This window comes from Hemiscyllium ocellatum, chromosome 22, assembly GCF_020745735.1.
Source record: "Hemiscyllium ocellatum isolate sHemOce1 chromosome 22, sHemOce1.pat.X.cur, whole genome shotgun sequence".
Lineage (NCBI taxonomy): Eukaryota > Metazoa > Chordata > Chondrichthyes > Orectolobiformes > Hemiscylliidae > Hemiscyllium > Hemiscyllium ocellatum.
This window is the reverse complement of record NC_083422.1, coordinates 50,842,903-50,861,426: the sequence shown is the minus strand read 5'-3', so window position 1 is coordinate 50,861,426 and position 18,524 is coordinate 50,842,903.

The window sequence follows — 18,524 nt, the reverse complement described above, 5'->3', positions numbered from 1 at the left end:
ACCTCTTGATTTCCCAAAGCCTGTCCACCATCTACAAGGCACAAGTCTTGTGTGATGGAATACTCCCCACTTACCTGGATGAGTGCAGCCCCAACAACACTCAAGAAAGTTGACACCATCCAGGACAGTGCAGCTTGCTTGATTGCCACTACATCCACTCCCTCCACCACTAACACTCAGTAGCAGCAGCTACAAGATGGATTGCAGAAATTCACCAAAAATCCTCAGACAGCACTTTCCAAACCCATTATCACTTCCAGCTAGAAAGACAAGAACAACAGATATATGGGAACTTCACCACCTTCAAGTTCCCGTCCAAGCCACTCACCATCCGGACTTGGAAATATATAATTGTTCCTTCACTGTTGCTGGGTCAAAATCCTAGAATTCCCTCCCTAGTGGCATTGTGGATCAATCTACAACAGGTGGACTGCAGAGGTTCAAGAGGGCAGCTCACCACCACCCTCTCAAGAGGAACTAACATGGGAAATAAATGTTGGCCAACCAACGATGGCCCAAACCCCACAAATGAATACATTTCTAAAGATCCTGTCTTTTCCTCATAATTTTATTTGCCTTAGTGATTAAAAGTCTCTGTCTCTGCTTTGAGTATTCTCAAACACAGAGCCACCTCAGGCTTTTTGGTAAAAAAAATTCCAAAGATTCACTATCCTCTAAAAGAAGAAAGATCTCCATATCTCTGTCTTACTCTGAAATTACACCTGCTGGTTCTGCACTCTTCCCAAGGGGAAATAACCTCTTCATGTCCACCCTCTCAAGCTTCCAAGGATTGTATATGTTTCAAACCATTGCTTCTCATTCTCGAAAACGCTAATGAGTACAAGCTCAACCTACCCAATTGCACCTTGTAAGACAGTCCTTTCATACCAGGATCAACTTTGTGAACTTTCTCCAAATCGCCTCCCATGCCAGTGTATATTTCTTTAGATTTGATGTGGAGGTTCTGGTGTTGGACTGGGGTGGACAAAGATAAAAATCACACAGCACCAGGTTATAGTACAAGTTTATTTGGAAGTACAAGCTTTCAGTCCTTCATCAGGTAGCTAGTGGGCCAGAATCATAGCATACAGAATTTATAGTAAAACATCAAAGTGTCATATAACTGATGCAATATATTGAACAAGGGTAAAAAATGAGGTCTGCAGATGCTGGAGATCACAGTTGAAAATGTGTTGCTGGTTAAAGCACAGCAGGTTAGGCAGCATCCAAGGAATAGGAAATTCGACGTTTCGGGCATAAGCCCTTCATCAGGAATCCTCCATTCCTGATGAAGGGCTTATGCCCAAAACGTCGAATTTCCTATTCCTTGGATGCTGCCTAACCTGCTGTGCTTTAACCAGCAACACATTTTCAACAATATATTGAACAAACCTACATTGCTGCTAAGTCTTTAATCACTTTGAATGGTTTGCAGGTTTTGATTCATTAATATGTAAATCATATTTCTGAGATAATTTAAGGTTTTATAAAAAAAGGTGAAATCTCAGCTCAGACAATACATTAAAGGTCTCCGGTTAGAGTCTGTCTGTGTCCCAACCTTGAATCAGACTGTTCTGTTTCCAAAGTAGGAATTTATAAAATGCCCCATGGACTGACTGCCCACAGATTGTATGCTTTTTGACCAAAATAGAATGTATCTGTAAATACAAATCTGCAAATGCAAATTCATCCCACAGACTTATAGGTGTGTCTGCGAGCATGTGTGTGTGTGTCTACATGTGAGGGAGTAAGTGAGAGAGTGTGTGTTTATGTGTGTGGTGTGTGTGCAGGCAAGGATGCCCTGAGGCATGGTATATTCGTGAGACGAAAGAGACACTATGACAACAGATGAATGGACATCGTGCAACAGTCGTCAAACAGGGATGCTCCCCCCCTCAGTCAGAGAACACTTCAGCGGTCAAAGACATTTGGCCTCGGACCTTCAGGTGACCGTCCTCCAAGGTGGACTTCAGGGTATGGAACAATGCAGAGTGACTGAGCAAAGGCTGATAGCCAGGTTCGATACCCATGAGGGTGGTGTCGACCGGATCTTGGGTTCATGTCACACTACAGGTGACCCCACTACACTATACACTCTCACACGCACTCTCACATACACACGTACACACACTCTTACACATGATACACTGTCTTTCATGCATGCACTCTCTCTCAGATACACACCCACACACACACACTCACGCGCAAACCCTCTCACAGGCATATACTCCATAACACTCTTCCACACACTTTAACAAGCACACACACTCCGATATGCACTCCCTCACTCTCTCACACATGCTCTCACACACATCCATAAGTATATTGGATGAATTTGCATTTGCAGATTTGTATTTGCAGATACAGTCTATTTTGTTCAAAAAGCACACAATCTGTAGGCAGTCAGTCCATGGAACATTTTGTAAATTCCTACTTTGGAACAGAACCAGTCTGACTCAAGGTTGGAATACAGACAAACTCTAACCTCACTTCTATCATGCATTGTCTGAGCTGATATGTCACTTTTTAAAAATAAAACCTTAAGTTATCTCTGGATTGTGATTTGAAAGCAGTTGTGGGATTTAAATGTTAATCAATTAAAACCTGCATCCCCATACAAAGTGATTAAAGACTTAACAGCAATCTAGATTTGTTCAATACATTGCATCAGTTGTATGACATTTCGATCTTTTACTATACATTCTGTGTCCTCTGATCCTGCCCATTAGCTACTTGATGAAGGAGCAGCGCTCCGAAAGCTTGTATTTCCAAATAAACCTGGTGTTGTGTGATTTTAACTTTCTTTAGATAAGGGCACCAAAATTGTTCACAATAATCCAAGTGTTGTCTAACTAGTGTGTTGTATAGTTTTAGTTCAACTTTCTTATTTTTATACATCATCCTCTTAGAAATAAAAACCAAAATTCCCATTTATCTTCTTTATTATCTGCAGAGCTTGTTTTTTTGTGAGTTATGCAAAAGGAGTCCCAACTCCATTTGTGCTGTAGCTGTCTCTACTCTTTTTCCACTGAAATATCAGTCTTTTGTACTATCAGTTTCCCGAGTATATGTTTTTCTGCTGATAGGTGTTGCATCTCCCTCCTCCTTTTGCCACTTGATTATTTAGTTTTTTACTGTTCTGCCTCACTGGGATAGCAGGCTGAAAATTAAGCCCTCATAAAGTTTTCACAAAGTTAAGCATTTTGTAAAATACCAAAATTCGAAATGTACCTGTCCTTTAGACCCAGGTTGACAGAAAGCACGGACCAGGTTTCTGTATTTAACAAGAATCACAATTTATTACAAATATATGCATTCTGGATACAAATAAACAATTATTAACTGTTGATGTTTAATCTACTAGTTGAAACTGTAAACCCCTTATAAAACTTGCCCAACACACAAATACAGAGTAGACAAGCAGGAAGCTGGAAGAACACGTGGGCGGCACGGTGGGCGGCACAGTGGTTAGCACTGCTGCCTCACAACGCTTGAGACCCGGGTTCAATTCCCGACTCAGGCGACAGACTGTGTGGAGTTTGCACGTTCTCCCCGTGTGTGCGTGGGTTTCCTCCGGGTGCTCTGGTTTCCTCCCACAATCCAAAGATGTGCAGGTCAGGTGAATTGGCCATGCTAAATTGCCCGTAGTGTTAGGTAAGGGGTAAATGTAAGGGTATGGATGGGTTGCGCTTCGGCGGGTCAGTGTGGACTTGTTGGGCCGAAGGATCTGTTTCCACACTGTAAGTAGTCTAATCTAGTCTAATCTAACACAGCAAAGCAGGAATATCAGGAGGTGGAGAAATCAACATTTCAGGTGCTCAGACAGGCACAAAACAAAACATGGGTTTCATGGAATAGGGAAGAACTGGGAAGGCAGTTCAAGGGTCAGCATTTGCTGACATGATCCTTTTGGTTTGTTAGGACCTGCTACTCTTTGACCTTCCTTCTCCAGGTATTTATACTTGCTTGAAGGAGGCACAGGGGACCGGTTCACAACTTATAAAGTCTCTGATTTATTGGTTGAGAGCCACAGCTGACAGCAGCTAGTAATCTCCCTCTCTTCATGCTTGAGGCATTTCTGCTCCAGAGAAAGGACAGCCTTCCTCTCTTGAGGAAGCTGTTCAGCTGCCCGGGAGCCAATCACATAGCAGATGGCATTCAGAAAGTTTTTTTCATTGAAAAAGGTCAGCATTCCTGACACCAGTCAGCTACTTGTTGCAGGCTCTATCGCCATTTGTACACACCCCTTGATTCCATTATTTGGAGGTGCTGGTGTTGGACTGACCTTCCCCACACCTTCACTTCTCGCCTTTAAACAACCACTAAACTTCAAACAGAACATTGTTTGTGGCAAACTGCCCGGCTTTCAAGACAATGCCATACAACCCTGTCACGGTAGGCGCTGCAAGACGTGTCAGAGTATGGACATGGATACCACCATTACGCGTGGGACACCTCCCACAAGGATCTGTTTTGGGGCCACTGTTGTTTGTCATTTTCATAAATGATCTGGATGAGGGCATAGAAGGATGGGTTGGTAAATTTTCAGATGACACTAAGGTCAGTAGAGTTGTGGATAGTGATGAAGGATCTTGTAGGTTACAGACAGACATAGATAAGCTGCAGGGCTGGGCTGAGAGGTGGCAAATGAAATTTAATGCAAAAAAGTGTGAGGTGATTCACTTTGCAAGGAGTAACAGGAATGCAGATATTGGGCTAATGGTAAGATTCTTGTTCGTGTAGGTGAGCAGAGAGATCTCGGTGTACAGGTACATAGATTGTTGAAAGTTGCCACCCAGGTTGATAGGGTTGTTAGGAAGGTATATGGTGATTTAGCTTTTATTGGTTGGGATTGAGTTTCATGATCATGAGAGCATGCTGCAGCTGTACAAAACTCTGGTGCGGCCACATTTGGACTATTGTGTACAATTCTGGTCACCGCATTTTAGGAAGGATCTGGAAACTTTGGAAAGGGTTCAGAGGAGATTTAGTAGGATGTTGCCTGGTATGGAGGCAAGGTCTTACGAGGAAAGGCTGAGGGACTTGAGGCTGTTTTCATGAGAGAGAAGAAGGTTGAGAGGGATTTAATTGAGACATATAAGATAATCAGAGGGTTAGATAGGTTGGACAGTGAGAGCCTTTTTCCTCAGATGGCAATGGCTAGCACGAGGGGACATAGCTTTAAATTGAGGGGTGATAGACATAGGACAGATGTCAGAAATAGTTTCTTTACACAGAGAGTAGTAGGGGCGCGGAATGCATTGCCTGCAACAGCAGTAGACTCGCCAACTTTAAGGGCATTTAAATGGTCATGGGATCGGCATATGGACAAGAAGAGATTAGTGTCGGTTCGTTGGCCTTCAGATTAGTTTCACAGGTTGGTGCAAAATCGAGGGCCGAAGGGCCTGTACTGTTCGGTAATATTCTATGTTCTATGTTCTATAATTTATTATTTTAAGCCTGGGCCCATTCTGGTAAATTTGCAGTATATCCCTTTCTAAGGCCAATATATGTTTCTTGAAATGCATTGCGAGAATGGAATAGTTACTCCCAATAAAGTCTGCCCAAAGGTCTGTACAGTTAGCAGCAAGATTGTGCAGCGGTTAGCTCTGATGCCTCACAGCGCCAGGGGCTCGGGTTCGATTCCAGTTTTGGGAGACTGGATGTGTGGAGTTTGCACACCCTCCCCGTGCCTGCATGAGTTTGCTTTGGTTTCCTCCCAAGGTCCAAGGATGTACAGGCTAGGTGGGTTTTCCAAGGGAAATGCAGGGTTAGGGGTGCTGGGTCTGGCAGAGATGCTGTTCGGAGAGTCAGTGTAGACTCAATGGGCCAATTGGCAGGCTCCCCACACTTTAGGGATTCTAACTGAAGCACCAAGCATTCTCTTGTTGAGCTCCAACTTGCAGTACATTTACAGGAGTCTACAACCTACTTGAAGCTTTGACTTGAAGCTGAGAACATTTGTCAAGCTATCCAAGAGAACACAATGCCAGTGAAACTGTATCTCAGAAACAGTGGAAGATTGAGAGGAGGAGATGGAGAGATAGGGAATAGAACGGTTTGCCCAACAGTTTCCTCGCCTTGCATGTCCTTTTAATTGAGATAATGGAGGCCGTCCACATGCTCCAATGTAATCTAGCACTAGGATTGGACACAGGGCACATTGTGAAGAAAGTCAATCTGTCACATGTTTTCTGATTAATTTACTCTGTGACAATACCCTGAAGAGATTTGACAATAGGGCTATTTTTATACAGAGCCAATTTTGTGTCACTCAACACTTTGTGTCATCAGGGTTAACTCAATGCCTATTTTTATTGACAAAGTATCTGTTGAAAATGTGTTGCTGGTCAAAGCACAGCAGGCCAGGCAGCATCTCAGGAATAGAGAATTCGACGTTTCGAGCATAAGCCCTTCATCAGGAATGAGAGAGAGTAGCCAAGCAGGCTAAGATAAAAGGTAGGGAGGAGGGACTTGGGGGAGGGGCGATGGAGGTGGGATAGGTGGAAGGAGGTCAAGGTGAGGGTGATAGGCCGGAGTGGGGTGGGGGCGGAGAGGTCAGGAAGAAGATTGCAGGTTAGGAGGGCGGTGCTGAGTTGAGGGAACCGACTGAGACAAGGTGGGGGGAGGGGAAATGAGGAAACTGGAGAAATCTGAATTCATACCTTGTGGTTGGAGGGTTCCCAGGCGGAAGATGAGGCGCTCCTCCTCCAGCCGTCGTGTTGTTATGTTCTGCCGGTGGAGGAGTCCAAGGACCTGCATGTCCTCGGTGGAGTGGGAGGGAGAGTTAAAGTGTTGAGCCACGGGGTGGTTGGGTTGGTTGGTCCGGGCGGCCCAGAGGTGTTCTCTGAAGCGTTCCGCAAGTAAGCGGCCTGTCTCACCAATATAGAGGAGGCCACATCGGGTGCAGCGGATGCAATAGATGATGTGTGTGGAGGTACAGGTGAACTTGTGGCGGATATGGAAGGATCCCTTGGGGCCTTGGAGGGAAGTGAGTGTGGAGGTGTGGGCGCAAGTTTTACATTTCCTGTGGTTGCAGGGGAAGGTGCCGGGGGTGGAGGTTGGGTTGGTGGGGGGTGTGGATCTGACGAGGGAGTCACGAAGGGAGTGGTCCTTGCGGAACGCTGATAGGAGAGGGGAGGGAAATATATCCCTGGTGGTGGGGTCCGTTTGGAGGTGGCGGAAATGACGGCGGATGATACGTTGTATGCGGAGGTTGGTGGGGTGGTAGGTGAGAACCAGTGGGGTTCTGTCTTGGTGGCGGTTGGAGGAGCGGGGCTCAAGGGCGGAGGAGCGGGAAGTGGAGGAGATGCGGTGGAGGAAGTATCTGTTATCAATTTCAATAAATTCTTACTAATATAATTCAGTAAGCTTCATCCTCCAAACACTGTGGGTCAGCAATGTAACAGCTCAAAGGTACCCAGTGTCAGCAAGATATTTTTAGAAGTCCATTAATGTCTATTTTGTCTCCTTTTCTCTCCTTTCCACCACACCCTTTAAGTGCCACATGCTGTTTTCCTAAGTGCAGTGCTGACTATCCCATATTTGTAATTGAATCTCAGGAGGTGTATAAGAAAGTGGTTATATAGTGTTACAGATAACCTTGAATGAGTTACAGGCTGGAATCTAATCGAAAGGTTCAGGGATTTATATATAGAATAACAGACACATAGGAGTGAGTTACATTCTGGAATCTTTAAGATATGGAATAACAGTTTATACAGAATTACAAGTTGGAATCAAATTGAAAGGTTTGGGTGATTTGTATATTGAATTAAAAAGTACCCAGCAGTGAGTTAAAGACCAGAATCAAATTGAGGGTTTAAAAGTAGAAGAACAGAAATCCAGGCATGAGCTATCGACTGGAATCTAATTGAAGAGTTTAGGTGGATTATATTTAGAATAACAGAGTACAGACTGGAATCTCTTTGAGGGATCCTGGGGTTTATACATAGAACAACATATACACAGGAGTGAGCTACAGACTGGAATCAAATTAAGGGGTTCAGGATGTTTACATTTACAATAAGAGATTCCCATGGTGTAAATTATAGGTTGGCATCTAATTGAGGAGTTCAGGTGCTTTATATATAGAATATCAGATACCCAGGAGTAAGCTCCGGACTGGAATCTAATTAAGGGATTCAGAGTATTTATATATAGAATCATCAGTCAGCCTCCGGTGAAGCGCTGGTGTTCTGTCCCGCTTTCTATTTATTTGTCTTGGTCCCTTAGATGGCTGACATCATTTCCGGTTTTTTTCTCAGAGATTGGTAAATGGGGTCCAAATCAATGTATTTATTGATGGAGTTCCGGTTTGAATGCCAGGCCTCTAGGAATTCCCATGCATGTCTCTGTTTAGCCTGTCATAGGATGGACATGTTGTCCCAGTCGAAGTGGTGTTCCTTGTCTGTGTGTAAGGATACTAGTGATAGTGGGTCATGTTTTTTGGTGGCTAGTAAGTGTTTGTGTGTCCTGATGGCTAATTTTCTGCCTGTCTGTACGATGTAGTGTTTGTTGCAGTCTGTGCATTTTGTAAATGACATTTGTTTTGCTGGTTGTTGGTACAGGGTCCTTTAGGTTCATCAGTATCAGTTACAGTGTGTTGGTAGGTTTGTGGGCTACCATGATGCCAAGGGGTTAGAGTCGTCTGATAGTCATCTCTGAGATGTCTTTGATGTATGATAGTGTGGGTAGAGTTTCTGGGTGTGTTGTGTCTACTTCTTTGGGTTTGTTGTTTAAGAATTGGTGGACTGTGTTTATCGGGTACCCACTCTTCTTTAATACGCTGTATAGCTATTTTTCTTCTGCTGCTCATAATTCCTGTGTGCTGCACTGTGTTGTGGCCCGGTTAAATAATAGCCTGTTGCAGCTCCATTTGAGGGTGTTGGGATGATTGCTTCTGTAGTTGAGTATCTGGTCTGTGTGTGTTGCTTTCCTGTAGACGCTGGTCTGCAGTTCTCCATTAACTGTTGGTTCCACTGTAACATCTGTGAGGGGGGGAGTCTGTTGTTGTTCTCCTCCTCTTTTGTGAAATTTATGCCAGTAAGGATGTTGTTGATGATGTTGTAGGTTTCCCCGAATTTGTTCTGTTTTGTGATGACAAAGATGTCACCCATGTAGCTGACCCAAAGTTTCGGTTGGATCGTGGGGAGGGCTGTTCATTTAAGTCTCTGCATTACTGCTTATCCTCAGAAGCTGGATATTGGTGATCCCATGGGTGTTCCATTGATTTGTTTGTAGGTTTTGTCATTGAAAGTGTCAGGGCCTCCATTTGCCAAGAGGTGCGAGGGAGGAGCGAAGGACTTCTGGGAAGGTTTTAAGTGGGTAGGAAAGGGGTTGAGGATCTGAAACGTGACTACAGAGAGTTAGGTTGGAAGCTGAAGAGCAGGACGAGTAGACTAGTGATCTCAGGTTTGCTACCGGTGCCACTAGATAGTGAGATGAGGAACAGTCAGCAAATGCAGCTTAACACGTGGCTGCGAGGCTGGTGCAGGAGGGAGGGTTTCAGATATCTAAACCATTGGGATACCTTCTGGGGAACATGGGACCTGTACTGAAGGACGGGATTGCACCTGAACTGGAGGGGCACAAACGTCCTGGGTGGGAGATTTGCTCGTGTGATTCGAGAAGGTTTAAACTAGTTTGGCAGGAGGTTGGAAATCAGAGCCACATGTCCGAGAAGGGGGACAGTTGCAGATGGGACAGTGACAGGATGTAGTGAATCTATCAGAAATGTTTCTCACGTGATGAAACAATGGAATCGGTTAAAGTGTGCCTGCTTTAATGCAAGGAGTGTCTGAAATAAGAGTGACGAACTCCGAGCATGGATCAGTACTTGGGGCTACGATGTTGTGGCCTGTTGGGATCCATTATTAAGGTTAGGTAGTGTAAGAAACTTTATTGTTAGGTAGTGCTCACGTAAGGTAGTATTAGCAAGTCTGGAACTTGTTAGCTTCACTAGACAACAGTAAGCCATTATGTTACACTAAGAACAGACTGAAAAGCTGATGGCATAGCCTGAAGAGGCCCCAGGGAGGGTGAGAGATAACAGGACATTGGAGCCGTGTCTAAATGCACATAGCTCAAACTGAGGTAATAGAATGTTATCAGGTGAGCACCAATGACATACTAAAATTCTGCATTTTACCAAATAAGGATGTAACTCTGGAATGTGAGAGAACAACAGAAGATCTGTCCCAACAGAGATGGTGACCCCGCCGCGGGAGGGAGTAGAGACACGCCTGTTGGCAGGGATTGAGAGCTCGCCGACGGCCGGCCACTCCTAATCGGGCTCGGAGACGCCCTTTATACAAAAGATCTCCAGTAGGGGTTTGAATACACTAAATTCTTATTTTCTTTGGCGTCTCACAACTCTTTGCCAACCGAAATTCTGGGCTTGTCAGCCCGAGAGAGAATCGAACCGTTTTGTTTTATAGTAACGAAAGTCTCTGGGTCAAGGATTGAAAGTCCTAGAGATGAGTAAGTAGAGTGAACCAGTGATCAAGAGTGGTGAGTCATTTTTGGATGCAGCGCTGCGAAGTTTTGGTGAAGAGATAGTTTTGGGGTAAAGCGGATACTTCCCCTGCGCTTTGGACTGGGTTGGGGTAAAGCAGATACTTCCCCTGTGCTGACGAGTTTGGGTAAAGCGTATGCTTCCCCTTGCGCTGACGAATTTGGGTAAAGCGTATGCTTTGCCCCGCGCTGACGAATTTGGGTAAAGCGTATGCTTCCCCCCGCGCTGACGAATTTGGGGTAAAGTGTATACTTCCCCTGACCAGAGGACAGTGTTGACTGGAACAGGCTTTGTCAGGAGTCGAATTACAAGGATTTGAGAACCCGATTTCTGGACCGTATTTCAGTAGCCGTCCCGTCCCGCAATATAATGGAAGTATTTAATAGGGGCTCACGAACCCCGACGCACATAAGTTGAATTCCTAGAGTAGGGGGGCATTGGGCAAGGAGAGAGAGACAAAGACAGAGGACAGGGGACAGAGACAGACACAGAGTTACGGACAGAGCGACTGTGTGTGTGTGAGAGGGAGTCTGTTTATGAGAAAGATAGAGTCTCTGGGTGTGTAAAAATCTGTGTGTGTATAAGTATTTCTGTGTTTGTAAAAGTCTGTGTGAGAAAGAGAGTTTCTGTGTGTGGAAATTTGTGTGTGAGTCTGTAAAAAAAAAGTCTGTATTGTTGCACAAAGAGAGAGAGAAAGCTATTGCTGCGTGCATCAGCGGTGTGTCTGTGTAAAAGAGAGAGACTGGCTGAAAGCTTCTCTGCTAACACACAGTTTAACACTTTGTGCTCTGGCTTGAATTCATCTGTTTGATAGTGATTGAATGTTTAAGTCTTGTCACCTAGGGCGTAAGTCCCGGGACTGTTTTGGATGTGATTATTATGGTTGTTTAACAGGATTTAGATGCATCTGTTTGTTTGGTGATTGAATTCTTGTTTTTGTTTCTAGAGCTTGAGTTCCAGGACTGCTGTTTAAAGTGATTTCTTTTTACGTGAACTTAACATGATTTTTTAAGGCTAATAACTCCTGTTCTTTTATGAGTCATGACTCCCTAACTACTTTTCTTACTAACCTCTTTTATTTTTACATAAAAGCAATATATGAAGGACAGTCGAAGTTTCGTTCGACAGTGGGTAGTTGTAAAAACGAAAATTTCCATGGTTATTATCTGTGACCTTGGATTCGACCATTGTGCATGCGTTAGAAGTTTTTAACTTGAATTGACAAATTGTTGTAAGAAAGCTCTGATTATTTTTACGACCTAAAGTATTGTAATTGAGAAATGATTGGTCAGGAGTACATAAGAAAACTAATTTTGTATCTAAATTAGGGTACTAAATCTGGACGATTACAGTGGATTTCAAAATTGGGAACTGTATGCATTTTACATTTTAAATATTAAATACTGAATAAATGGACGTAAATATATAAATATGTTTACAAGTTAGGAACAGGCCTTAAAGTTAGTCAAGCATGAATTGATAAATTGGTGTTTGAGCATATGGGAAGATAGGAATATTGGAAAATTTCTTAAAAGAAAGAAACAGGGAAGAACATAACGACTTGTCCCCTTTGGAAGTGTTGATAGGGGACAAGGAGATTGGGTTTGTGTGTGACCCCCTCACCAGTGGGGAGGTCGGAACATTTAAAAGGAAATGACGGTCCTGGTTGAGAATCCGATAGGATTGTAAGAACAAGTTAATTTATTTTTGAGGCCCAGTCTGTATTTGTGGGCTGAGTTAATGTCTATTTTGAATATACTATTTACTGTGGGAGAAAGGAGACTTATATGGGGATGCTGGATAGGAAAAGATACGGAAAATAGAAGGGTGAAGTGGGATAAAACCATTAAATGAATTGTTAGGAGGGGCACAGAAAGCGTTTGTAAAGAGAGAAAGGACGAGTGACTGGAACAGTACGTGTAAATGATGGTAGCTGCGGTTGATGAGGTAATTAGGAGAAGAATGCAACCAAAAGTGAGCAACCGGAGCAGCGAGTGATAGCATTTAGGGCAGAGAGGAAAGGGGATAGGGAGAGACAAGGAGGAGCATTTGATAGAGAGTTTGAGCGACAGGGGCAGAGACGAAGGTCTCCACAGGCAGGATGCCATTATTGTGGAAGGACATTTGTTACTGAAACAAGATCGGTGGCTCAGGATTTTGAAGGGAGGCGCACACAGGGAGACAGTGTTAGAGGGGCCACGGAAGAAGGGATAACGGATGGACAGGGGACACCACATGGGAATGAACGCGATGTGGGCAACCCGGTCAGCCGGGAGGATGCCATTATGCACCTTATTGAGTTACAAGACCGCGCAAGTGCGGCCGAGAAAGGTGAGTGGGAGAGCAAGGGGGCGGTGGCCCAGACGATTTGTGTGGGGACGTCGCAGCATCGACTATGGAGATCGGCAGGCGGAGAGGTAGTGGCGCCCCGGTCCCTGCTCCCTACACTATTTGCTGAACTCCATGGGCCGACGCATGTGGCACTGACTAAGGTCCTCCTGGCAGTGCGGGTTCATTGGTGGGCTCCCAAGCTACGGGAACAATTGGAAAATCTGAGAGCAAAGTGTAAGATTTGCAATGAGCATAACGCTCGCAAAGCTCTTCCTCACCCACTACTTATTTTCCCAACGCCCCTCGGCCCGTGGCAGGAAATCAGCATGGACTTCACTGACATGGGGGCCAAGTGGCGCACGCCAGACCACTACAGGTTCCTCCTGGTGATTGTGGACCGTTTTTCCCGGTGGGTGGAAGCGACGCCAACAAAGAAGGAGGATGGGGAGGTAGTGGCCAACTGGCTGCGAAATGAGTTGATCCCCAGACATGGGGTGCCCAGACTCGTTTGTACCAATAACGGCACCCACTTTAAGAACGAACACCTAGCCCGTGTGGAGGCGGCGCTGGGAATAAGCCATAGGTTTGGCAGTGTATACCATCCAGAAAGCCAGGGCTTAGTTGAGCGGGCGAATAGGACCCTGAAGGACAAGATAGCAAAGGTCCTGGCGGGGACCTCCATGACTTGGGTACAAGCACTGCCCCTGGCTCTTATGTCCATGCGCCAGGAGAAGTGCGGAGACACCTTCCTTTCCCCTCATGAGATTCTGACCGGTAGACCCATGCCCGGACCTTGCTTATCACTCCGGTGGGAGGACACCTGGGACTTCATGAACCAGGGCATGACCCAGTACATGCAGGTCTTGCACGAGATGGTTAGGCTAGTCAGGCAACAGGTGATCGATGCTCGGGAAAAGGAGATTGGTTCGACGGCACCGCTCTTGGTGGGGGAGGAAGTTTACCTCCGACACCCAGGCAGGACGTCCTGGAGTGAGCAGAGGTGGCAAGGGCCATTCCGAGTCACCGAAGTGGCTAACAACACCCTGAGGGTGGACAGGGAGGGGGACAATAACTGGCACCACTTTTCACACTGTTCCAGATCTCCAAAAGGACAATCACTGGCGGAGGGCGCTCCCGGAGGGGAGACGGAGAGTGGTGGTGATGATGTCTGAACCAAGGCGGACTGGTCATCTTCTCATAGGGCTGGGTCTGTGCTTTGCGGTACGACTCTCCGTGCAGGACCCTTGTAACTCGAACTATCGACCGAGCCCTTACAGGCAAGGATGACCACCTTTCTTCGCCCCCACCTTATCAAGCTGTACAGCAGGAATGCACAGGCGCTCCCTGTGCGACGGTTGGCATGGCTGAATTTGAGATGGAGGGGGACCTCCCACCCCCATGTTACGACTTTTGAGTGCTTATGTCTGTTATGTATTATTTCACTGCTTCTCGTGCCTTAACTTTGACTGGGACAGCACATCCATCTTAGGACAGGCTAAATAGAGGAACACGCACGGTCAAGAGTGTGGTGCTGGAAAAGCACAGCAGGTCAGGCAGCATTCGAGGAGCAGGAGAATCAACATTTTGGGCATAAGCCCTTCATCAGGAACCTGAAACATCGATTCTCCTGCTCTTCTGCTGCCTGACCTGCTGTGCCTTCCCAGCACCATACTCATGACTCTGATCTCCAGCATCTGCTGTGCTCACTTACTCTAGAGACATACACGGGAATTCCTACAGGCGTGTCATTCAAACTGGAACTCCATCAATAAACACATCAATTTGGACCCCATTTACCAAAGTATAAGTCAAGGAACTGGAAATGATATCATCCACCTTAAGAGACCAAGACACATAAATAGAAAGTGCGACAGAACACCAGCACTTTACCGGAGGCTCACTGATGATGTTAGCTAGTGCAGTGATGAAACGTCTGAGAATAAACCTGCCAGCTCAGTGAGCAATTTTACTACCTGAGCTACAAATCTCAAAAATCACAAATACATAGAATATCAGATACCCAGCAGTGAGTTACAGACTGAAATCTAATTGAGGGGTTCAGAAGGTTTATATATAGAATAACAGGTAACTGAGAGTGAGGTTCAGACTGGAATCATTCAAGGGTTTGGGTGGTTTATATATCAAGTAACAGATACCCAGGAGTGAGTTACATATTGGAATCTCTTCAAGGGATTTGAGATAACTTATTTATAGAATAACAGGTACCCATGTAGGAGTTAAAGGCTGGTATCCAATTGTGTAGTTTGGGTGATTTACATTTAGAATAGTCACAGGAGTTAGTTTAAAAACAACCCAAATTAGAAAGGATGACTATGAATTGCTGAATTGTCAAATCCCTTCAAGGAAGGAAACCTGATGCCCTTACTTGGTCTGGCCGACATGTGACTCCAGGTTCACATCAACCTGTTTAGCTCTGAACTGTTTGTGAAATAGCCTAATAAATCCATGAAGAATACAAGGTACAAGAAGAATCATAGCTGAATTGAATGTGGTCTCGAGTCCCTTTAACTGTGACCATTGTTGGTCAATTCTTTACTCAGCGAGTCGTGAGTTCATGGAATGCCCTGCCAGTAACAGTGGTGGACTCTCCCTCTTTATGGGCATTTAAACGGGCATTGGATAGGCATATGGAGGATAGTGGGCTAGTGTAGGTTTGGTGGGCTTGGATCGGCGCAACATCGAATGCCGAAGGGCCTGTACTGCGCTGTATTTTTCTATGTTCTATAACCTTGCTTAGAGTCAGTGTCCCAGCCTCCTCCTCTCTCTCTGGAGAAGAGATTTTCATAAACTAATGATTATCTAAGAATGGAATTTCTCTTCATTGCAATCTTAAACAGGATACCCCTAATCTTCAAACTGTATTGCTTTGTTCTAGAATCTTCCACAAAGGGAAACATTCTCTCAGCAAACACCAAATCACATCCCTTGAGGATTGTATGTTTCAATAAGATCACCCCTTGTTTTTCTAAACTCCAATGAATATAGACTCAGATATAACAAAATCATAATCAATAGTTCAAGAAGGTGACTCACTACCTTCTCAAGAGCAACTATGGATGGACATTAAATTATGGCCAGGGCAGCAATGTACACATCCTAAGAATGAGAAGGAGACCGGGGTGACAATTCTGATGATAGGTCAGGAATTTGAAATTATTATGATCCCAGCTGATGCTGTTACCTCATCAGTAGTTATTGATGATATAAATATTTTTGAAAGGGGCCTTGCAATTTCCTCCCTTATCTCCCACAAGGTCCTGGGAAACACTAGATCAGGTCCTGGAGATTTATCCACCCTTATACTTTCTAAGACCTCAAGCACTTCCTTTTCAAAACATCAATATTTATTTCCTTGCATTCTCTCGCCGCCATTTACTTCTTCATAATAAAAACTGATGCAAAGTATTTATTTATACCTCTCCCATTTCATGAGGTTCAACACAAAAACAACCTCTTTAATCTTTGAGGAGCCCTACTCTTTCTCTAGTTGCTGTTTTTCTCTTATTGCACTTGTAGAATCTCTTTGGATTATCCTTAACCTTATTTGCCAAGGCTATCTGATATCGTTTCTTTGCCTCCTGATCTCCCTTGTAAGAATGCCCCGAGACTCTTTAGAGAATAGAATCCCTACAGTGTAGAAACAGGCCCTTTGGCCCAACAAGTCCACATTGGCCCTCCGATGAGTAACCCAACCAGACCCATTCCCCTATTACTCGACATTTACCCTAACTCATGCACCTAACCTGCACATCCCTTATCACTATGGGTAATTTAGCATTGCCAATTCACTTAACCTGCACATCTTTTGGACAGTGGGAGAAAACCGGAGTACCCAGAGGAAACCCATGCAGACATGCAGAGATTGTGCAAACTCCACACAGCCAATCGCCCAAGGCTGGAATCAAACCCAGATCCCTGGCGCTGTGAGGCAGCAGTGCTAACCACTGAGCATCATACCACCCAGTTCAAGAGATTCAGTTGAATTCAGTTGTTAATAGTTAATATATGATTATTTTTTATTGTTTGACTAGACCGAACCTCAATATCTTTAGCGATTCATTGTTCTCTAATCCTACCAGGCTATTGCCTTATACTTTAACAGAAACGTAATAACTCTGAACTCTCGTTATCGCACTTTTGAAAGTCTCCCGTTATCAGGTGTTCCTTTATTTTCCAACAGTCTACTCCAATCAATCTTTGAGAGTTCTTGTCTCATACCATTAAAATTTGCCTTACACTAATTAAAAACTTTAATTTTTATGAAAGGCTAATCCTTTTCCATAACTGTTTTATGATCGCTAAACCCAAAGCATTCCCCTACCATCACTTCAGTTACTTACCCAGCAGAACATCAAGTTTTGCTCCTTCTCTAGTAGGAACATTTACATATTGATAAAGAAAATTTTCTTGAACCCATTTAATAAATCTTTCACCATCTAAACCTTTAATGCCATGGCGGTTCCAGTCAATGTTTTGGATATCCTAAATTAATCTGGTCCCATTTGTCAGCAATTGGCCCATACCACTCTAAACCCTTAGAAAATTGAACATAGAACAATACAGCGCTGAACAGGCCCTTCGGCCCTCGATGTTGCGCCGACCTGTGAACTAATCTAAGCCCATCCCCCTACACTATCCCTCCATCATCCATGTGCATATCTAAGGATTGTTTAAATCTCACTAATGGGGCTGAGTTAACTACACTTGCAGGCTGGGCATTCCACACCCTTACCACTCTCTGAGTAAAGAACCTGCCTCTGACATCTGTCTTAAATCTATCACCCCTCAATTTGTAGCGATGCCCCCTCGTATAAGCTGATGTCGTCATCCTAGGAAAAAGACTTTCACTGTCTACCCTATCTAATCCTCTGATCATCTTGTATGTCTCTATCAAATCCCCTCTTAGCCTTCTTCTTTCCAATGAGAACTGACCCAAGTCTCTCAGCCTTTCCTTGTAAAACCTTCCCTCCAGACCAGGCAACATCCTGGTAAATCTCCTCTGCATCTTTTCCAATGCTTCCACATCCTTCCTGTAACAGGGCGACCAGAACTCTACACAATATTCCAAGTGAGGCCACACTAGCGTTTTGTATAGTTGCAGCATGACATCATGGCTTTGGAACTCAATCCCTCTGCTGTCTTCTTAGCAGCACTATCAACCTGGGTGGCAACTTTCAGGATTTATGTACATGGACTCCAAGATCCCTCTGCACATTCACATGACGAAGAATCTTTCCATTGACCCAGTATTTTGCCTTCCTGTTATTCTTCCCAAAGTGAATCACTTCACATTTATCTGCATTGAACCCTAATTTCCACCTCTCAGCCCAATTCTGCAGTTTATCCAAGTCCCTCTGAAACCTGCAACATTCTTTCACACTGTCCACTGACTTTAGTGCCATCTGTTAACTTACTAACCCATCCGACTATGCCTGCAGCTAAATCATTTATAAAAATGACAAACAGCAGTGGTCTCAAAACAGATCCTTGTAGCACAACACTAGTAACTGGACTCCAGGCTGAATATTTTTCATCAACTATCACTCGCTGTCTTCTCACAGAAAACCAGTTTCTAATCCAAACTGCTAAATCAATCCCTTAATCCCATGCTTCTGCATTTTCCCCAACAGCCTATCAAAGGCTTTACTGAACTGTT